Source organism: Pinus tabuliformis, chromosome 8 (genome assembly GCF_031772625.1).
Source record: "Pinus tabuliformis cultivar Carrire ecotype Pingquan chromosome 8, CPIR1, whole genome shotgun sequence".
NCBI lineage: Eukaryota > Viridiplantae > Streptophyta > Pinopsida > Pinales > Pinaceae > Pinus > Pinus tabuliformis.
The window spans coordinates 1,929,718,343-1,929,727,094 of NC_142294.1; positions in this window are offsets into that span (position 1 = coordinate 1,929,718,343).

An 8,752-nucleotide genomic window follows, 5' to 3' on the forward strand; every position below is an offset into this window, starting at 1 on the left:
GGAGGTCTCTGATGGTTCTTCTTCTACTTCATCAATTTTAGTGATCTCAAGCAGACTCTGAGTGATCTGTTTGATTATAATTCTTGTTACTCTCATTCTCTTCCTCTATGAATGCATATATTCTACTATCTTCTAAATATTTTCCCTCTTGTTTCCCTATTTCTGAGATTGTTTTTGTTTTCTTCCAACACCTATACTTGTTTCTATTCTTTGTAGGATTTATTTCTTCTAAATTTTTCCAATTCATTCTTCTCTTTCTTTTGATTTTGTGAATTTTTCTTTGCTATGCCTTTTGAATATTTTGCATGCTTCATGAATTCACTAAGTGGAATTTTATCCTCTACTATCCTCAACATTTGAAACCTCTATTTTTGATGTAGCATTTACGACCAAATTTTCATTCTCCTCTACTTTAGGCTTAGGGTTAGGGTTTGTAGAAAACCTCCTGTGACTTATCCTTATTATATTCAATTATGTTTCCTCTACGCTTTCCACAAAATGATTTCCCTCAAGGAAATTCTACGAATTACCACCATTGATTTTCAACTATGCTTCTACAAGAATTTTTATTAACCCATGGTGACATAAGGCTTGGTGATTGTTCCTAGAGTCCCTCTGAATGTTGAATTTCATCTTTTTCAAGCTCCACATAAGATAGTAAGGTAGATTGAATGTTGGGCATGGGATCCCCCCAAGACACGTTTTGGGGCTTAAAGCCCAAGTTTTGACTAAGTTCGATGTAAAGACTCTGCGATTTGTGGGTGCGGAGCGCGAAGTTGTAATTAAGTCATAGGGTTGTCCACCCTTACTTTTGTAATGTAATGTCGGCTTGAGTGTTCTACCTATGATCTATAGACTATGGGATTGTATAAATAGAGCGAGGCTCTAGGTAAAGAGAGAAGTCATCCATAGAAGATCTAATGATGAAGCATTGAGTCTAAGTGTAAAGTTGAGTCTTTGGGTTGTAGAGTAGGAGAAGGCTCTGCAACTGAGTGTGCAGAGGCCTAGTAGTCTACAGCTAAGTGTACGGACCCCTGCAATTGAGTGCGCAGGGCAGGTTGAGTCTGTAACCGATTGAAGCATTAATAAAGAGAAGTTTTACAATATTTCTATGTATCTTTTCCTGTTTTATGCATTGAAGTATATTGGGTATGAATTGCAAGTTTACTGTTTATTTGCTACGCGAACTTATATGAATGTGTTGAATAAGTGAATATAATATAAAGTATCTATTTATGCAAAGATAACTATGTAGGTTTTAACATTGTACAGAAATTACCTGCATACGAATTCTAAAACAAAAAGATAAATAATGCGAGAGCATAACACATAAAACACATATACACATATATTTTCCCTGGATCCCAAAACCGAGACTACCAACTTGATTTTTCATTATGTTCCTTTCAATGTTACAATACATATTTATACATGCCAAAGCATCCAATACCATGGACTGAAAACCATCACGTCCAGAGCATGGACCGAAAGCCATAGGTAGGTTCGCCCAACCTAATATAGGGTCCAATTTTTTTTTCCTGCGGCGCTACCCTAGACCCTGTAGAGGATGGCTACCTACCCCCCTCAAACCCCCCAGATAGGACGGGCTGCCGCCCCCATTCTGAGCCGCCCACTGCGCAATCAGCGCAACGAAAGGAGGGATCCACCCCCCCTCTAACCCCTTGGTTCACTACGTGGGTTAGTCATGGAAAGAATATAACACAACCCAACATTCTCCCACTTGTTGTTTTCTTTCCACAGGGGGCCACAGGAGAGTTTAGTCAATTTTCTAGCCCTGAAACACCCATGGTTTCTCTACACCAGGAGAACTTATCAGAGCTCACAGATTTTGTCAACGCATCTACAGTATTCTTCAAAGTGTCCACCTTTACCAACAACACTTTTTTTTCTTCTATCATTTCCCTCACAAAGTGACACTGAACATTAATGTGCTTTGTCTTTGAATGATAAGCAGGGTTCTTTGCCAAGAGAATTGCACTTTGGCTGTCACAGTCTATCCTTATAACTCCCTACACTAATCCCATACTTGAACACAATCTCTGCAACCAAACGGCTTCCTTGCTTGCATGAGTGGCTGCCATGTATTCTACCTCTATAGTTGATAGTGCCACTACATATTGTTTCTTACTCATCCAACTGACTGCACCTCCAAATAGGTTAAACACATACCCACTTGTATATCTTCTCTGTTCCAAATCTCCAGCCCAGTCTGCATCAACAAAGCCATGAATATCCAATACTCTGTCCAATCGTGGTCTTCCTTGGTAGCACAAACCATAATCACTAGTGCCATGCAAATACCTGAAAAAATGCTTCACTGTTGTCCAATTCTCCTTTCCTGATTTTGACATAAACCTGCTCAATACTCCCATTGCATGTGTAAAGTCTAGTCTAGTATAGACCATTGCATACATCAAGCTACCGACTGCACTTTCATATGGAACACGGGACATGTCCTATTCCTCTTCTCGTGTCTTGGGACACTGTTCAGTAGATAAATTTACACCTATAGGAATAGGAACCTTCACCGGTTTACTATCCTACATATTAAACCTCTGCAATATTGTCTCAACATACTTCCTTTGGTTTAACCAGAGCTTCCTCTTTGCCCGATCTCTTTTAATTTCCATGCCGAAAATATAGTTTGCAGCACCAAGATCTTTCATGTCGAATTTGGAGGACAATTGGGTCTTCAAATCCTGGATGATTTCTTTGTCATTTCCAACCAACAACATATCATCAACATACAAGACCAGATAAATAACATGGTCACCAATTAATTTAAAATACACAAAGTGATCTGCTTTGCTTCTGGTGAAGCCAAGTTCCCATATAAATGTATAAAATCTCTAATACCACATCCTTGGTGACCGTTTTAACCCATACAGATACTTCTTTAACTTTCATACCAATTCTTTCTTACCCTTCACCACAAAGCCTTCAAGTTGCTTCATGTAGATCTCCTCTTCTAGATCCCCGTGAAGAAATTCTATCTTCACATCCATCTGTTCTACCTCAAAATCAAAAGTAGCAACAACAGATAAAAGTAACCTAATAGAAGATACCTTGGCAACAGGAGAAAAAATATCACCAAAATCAATTCTTGACACTTGGGAATAACCTTTTGCTACCAACCGAGCTTTGTATTTCTCCACCTTTCCTTCTGCATTTGTCTTCTTCTTGAACACTATTTTTACACCTGCATCATCCAACTTGCTTACATAAATCAGATTTCTAGCCAATGCAGGAATATGCAGAACACTCGGAAGTGTTCTAACCCTTCCACCTTGCAACTTCAACTTTACTTTTCCATGACCAATGCTTCTAGCCTTCCTATCATCCCCTAAGAAGACATCACCACCATCATATTTATCATACTCATAGAACCAGTCTCTATGGAGAGTGAAGTGAAAGGATGCACCTGAGTCAATCAACCATGCCTCATGATCTACATGTGTACTTGAAGAAGCTAAGTACACATCCCCACCTTCTTCTGAGGTGGTTTTTGCCTCTACATAAGGAGCATCATTAGATACCTTTCCTTTATCAGGAGCTTTAAATTTACAGTCCCTTTTGAAGTTCCCCTCCTTTCCTCATTTCCAGCACACCACCCTTATAGGTTTTCCTAGAGATTTAGATCTCCCACTCAATGACTTACTTTTGTTTCTATTCTGGGACCGTCCTCGTACAGACAAGGAATCACCATTATAGCTCTCCATATTTTTCCGTATCATCTCCTCCATTAGCAAGGATGAGACTATTTCATCAAAATGCAAGGCAGTTGCATTGTTACCTATTGCAATAACTAGACTATCCCACAAATCTGGTAGAGAACACAACAAACTGATGCACTTATCTTCATCTGAAATTTTAATATCAACAGATGCTAACTGACTTACCACAGTATTAAATGCGTTCATATGCTCTGTCACAGAGTCTCCATCTTTCATCCTCAGGTTATACAACTTTTTTTGCAAGAACAGTTTATTCACCAGAGACTTAGATTGGTACAAAGTCCCTAACTTGTTCCATAAAGCCTTCGCCGTAGCTTCCCCTGATACATTCAACAATACTAATTCTGAGACACACAATCGTATTGTGCTCTTTGCCTTCTGATCCAACTTATTCCATTCTTCATCAAACACTCCCGTTGGTTTAGTACCCAGATCTACCATGATCCACTGATCTTTATCCACCAAAAGATCCTCCATCTTGAGTTTCCACAACTCAAAACTCTAACCATTAAATTTCTCGATCTCTATCTTTCCGCTACTCACCATCTTCTTTCACCACCAGAATTGATCTCGTAGATCTCTCATTGAACAGGGTCTACCACAGGCCCGAGTGAAACCCCTCAGCAACAAAGGCATCTCCTTGAAGCCAAAACAACTCTGATACCAAATGTAGGTTTTAACCCCATACAGAAATTACCTGCATACGAATTCTAAAACACAGAAAATAAAAATGTGAGAGCATAACACATAAAACACATATACACAGATATTTTCCCTAGATCCCAAAACTAGGACTACCAGCTTGATTTTTCATTATGTTCCTTTCAATGTTACAATACATATTTATACATGCCGAAGCATCCAATACCATGGACCGAAAACCATTACGTCCAAAACCATGGACCGAAAACCATAGGTAGGTTCACCCAACCTAATATAGAGTCCAAAAAAAAATTTCCCGGGGCATTGCCCTAGACCCCATAGAGGTGGGCTACCTACCCCCCTCAAACCCTTCGGACAGGGGGGGCTGCTGCCCCCCCTGTGACCCCCCCATTGCGCAATCAGTGCAATGAAGGGGGGACTCAGTCCCCCCTCTAAGCCCCTGATTCACTACATCTGTTAGTCGTGGAAAGAATATAACACAACCCAACAAACTAACTGTTATAAGAAGATAAGTAAGATCTACGGTGTGATTTGGGGAAATAGCATAGATCGCTACTTTAGCAGCGTGAAATATCCTCAACCCCTGGTTAGGGTTGTGCGAAGTTGAGTATAATAGGGCACGAAGGCCTCGCAAGTCAGGAAAGTGAGCAAAGTGACCTGCGTGAAGATATTCACAGTTGGCGTAAATCGACCCCTCAGACATCTCAAATGTGCGGAAACTTGGTTTCAGTATCCCCCCATACTGCTTCGGGTGAGACCTTAGTCTTTCCTCCAGTGGCTATTGCCGAAAGGGCTAGTAATACAGGGATTTGTTTGACTAAATAACTCCAAACTTGGGTCAAGCCCAATCAAGCCAACAAATGGCTCCATTGTTGAGACCGAAATCTACATAGAGATGTCGGATATCATATCATTAGAATCCAACTAAGAAGGAAATTGAAGGTTGGTTAGACAAGAGAATTTATGAGTTCGCACCGCATGATGACAGGAATCCATGACTATCAAAGGAAGAGTGGTTAGATTGGTACTTGGACACAGAGATCCACGAAATTTTCTTCGCATCCTTCCCTACTGAGTTGTACGAGTGGATCGTGAAGCTAGCAGATAGCCAAGGAAGGTGGAAGCTTGACAATCCTATTGTGTGGACCCCAGAGTTGGTGTGTAGATTGGAAGCATCGGAGGATAAGATCACGGGCGTTGTTGATCACTGGCTCGATCAAATTATAGGGGGATTCATTACTGAGTTCATGGTAGATGCTTCAGTTAGCTATAGCCAGGCTAAGAAACGCTTTCTCAAAGGACCACGAGGTAAGTACGTAAAGTCTTTGAATACTTGGATTAAAATATTATTGTATAAAAAGAGGGTTATGCAATTACCTTGATGTCCAGAGCCACGCGAAGTGGAAAAACCTATAGAAACGAAGGAAGTAAGGGACGAGAGAATAGCCCTTTGATTTCACCTTCATGAGGGGACAAGGAAGAACTCACGAAGGTCTCGCCACAAAGTGCGATCAATTTGATAAGGCAGAGGATTCCACACATACCACCCCCACCCACACCCCCATAAACTTCACCGCCTTCACCTCCATCTTCACCCGTACCACCTCCGCCACCACCGTGAGTCAATATGGCAAGCGCAATAAAGTTGTGTGTGTTCATGGGAGTAAGAAATGAAGATCCAAACCATTTTTGGTTTGTAATAAGAGTCATATGGGAAGCAAGGGGGCTATAGATGATAATGTAAAGAGAGCGACACTGGTCAGCGCTGTGTAGGATTGCGCGCTGAACTGGTATATTAAGCATTCTAATGACAATCCAAATGCGAGGATCGTGGATATTCAAATTGTGCTGAATAGAGAATTTAGCAGGCTAAAGTCAGAGGCGCAATCAATCATTGGATTCAAAGAGATCACAATGCTACTAGGTGAGACTCCTTGGGAGTTGGATCAGAGACTGAAGTGCACAATTTTTTAAGCTAATATGAATTTGGTGAATGGACAACACCGTAAATGGTTTGTAGCATCGCTAACGCCGCATTTGAGGAATGCGCTTTCATAACAAAGGTTAACGACTCAGAAGAAGCCCTAGATATTGCGATGAGGCTGCACAAGACCCCGATACAGGATCCTAACTTGGGAGTTCAGCAGATCCATGTGCAGTTGAAAAAATTATGCCTTGAGATGCAGAGTCTTAAACATGACAAGATAGCCCGACCAGAAGTGTGCGAAGAGGTATGGTGTGTTAAATGTAAGGGTCATGGTCATGACAAGGAACACTGTCCGATTTTCGCGAATTACCTTGTGGGAGGAGGACCAATGTCAATAATACTAGAGGCACAAGCAGGACCTAGCATGGTGCCTACTTTGTGGTGCACGGTTTGCCAAGTAGGAGGAAAGCATGCTACGAACAACTGCCATTTGTTGCAGAAGTAGACACAACATTCGCAATAGTTGTTCTATAATTTTTGTAGATTGGTTGGACACGATGACTGCACTTTGTAGAAGCTATGAGCTGATGATGGATAGAACTCCCACCTACAGGGTTCAGGTAGAAATGTGGCCCCTCAACCAGAACGCAGTAGTGGCATGAACCAGATTTCAGGGGTGCGGACGAGGCCGAGGTGGAGGAGGACCTAGAAGAGGTCGTGGACCGCTGATATGCTACAATTGCAGAGGACCAAGACATTATGCTCACCATTGTATGAATCCAATGCGTCCATCATGTCTGTATTGCACCTTGTTTGATCACGAGATGGAGGATTGTCCTATGCTGATAGCTAGGTTGTGCAACAAGGGAGCACTACAACCTCCCCCGACTTAGAACCTGTATATGATGAGGTCTGAGCCATACGAGGAAGATCCAAATGTGAATATTATGCTCTGAAGTGGAATTACGACAGGAGATGATAAAGGAAAACATCCCGAAGATAGTACTTGTGTTCATCAGGCTCCAGCGAAAGAAGCAAAGTTTGATTTGGAGCGCGCTAAGGAAACCTTGATGGAAGATAAGAAGAGCTTCGTTGATGCCTCCACTTCTAGAATAAAAGATAGATCGGAGCCGGAAATGGACCCATCTATGCTTATGACATTCCTAGAAACATGCATGAAGCTACTGCGCAATAGTAAGGTTGTAAAGGGATTGCAGGAACTCATTAATAGATGCGTTGGGACTGTTCCAAGAGAGCAGCATGTAGTTTGCAGGATTGGAAAGCATGCGACAAGGATGGGAAGAGAAATGAGGTTGACTGCGTAGATTGGAGAATATGAGATGGACCAGGTAATTCTGGATTTAGGATCAGATGTGAACGTTCTACCGAAGCACACATGGGAGCACATGGGAAGGCCTACGCTATAATTGTTTCCTATCTAGCTGCGAATGGCAAACCAATAAAAGATAATACCTATGGGGAGATTGCAGGGAATCACCATGGATATTGAAGGGGCAAGTGCGCTAGCAGACTTTGAAGTGATAGAGATTGTTGATGACAGAAATTGCTACCCCATGCTCTTAAGAATTGATTGGGCCACTGACATGAATGGGGTGATTAATCTGAAGAAGCACAAGATGATTTTTGAGAAAATATCTATGCACGTAGACATACCTTTAGACCCTATGGGAGGATCGCGGTAACAGAACCGGTGCATGACTATGAAAGCGACGATGATTTAGACTGCATCTACAAGATAACCGCGTGAGAGAAAGGTTGGGTAAATCCAACCGCGGATGTACGAATCTGATGGGAGCACGAAAGCTCATGTACATTGAATTCAGATGAAGAGATAGAGCGATGGAAGAACCAGTTACATGAGGTAACCACACTAAATTGTAACATGATGACCAAATCATTGCGCTGCATATCGATAGAAGTGAGAGATTTTCTTACTTATGATGGATTAGGTGAGGTAGATGCTTTCTTGGAGAGATATGAAAGGGAGGTGCCAGAAAAGCAACGTTTCGAAGCTTTGAAGTGGGTAGTACATGCTATGCCTGCTAGGTGGTGGGTATGCACCAAGGAATCTTTGAGGACTAGCGCGAATATAGGAGAATGATGCACATGAATTTTGGGAAGCCTAAGATGTGACTAATGGATAAATACAATGTAGGGGATGGTCCGCGTGCACATCTGTCCAGGTGGGTACAGGCATACGGTAAATAACCTACAGGGATGCACACGGATTTCGCGTTGGGGAACATGGTCAATAAGCATGTGTTGGGGATGCAATTGTGTGAACAGTCCCTCTAGATGGAATGCTAGAGTGTGGAATGAACGAGTGTGTAGAAGGTTACCCACGTAGAAGCATTTAACGAAGTGTGCGAAGCACTGAACATGGCAA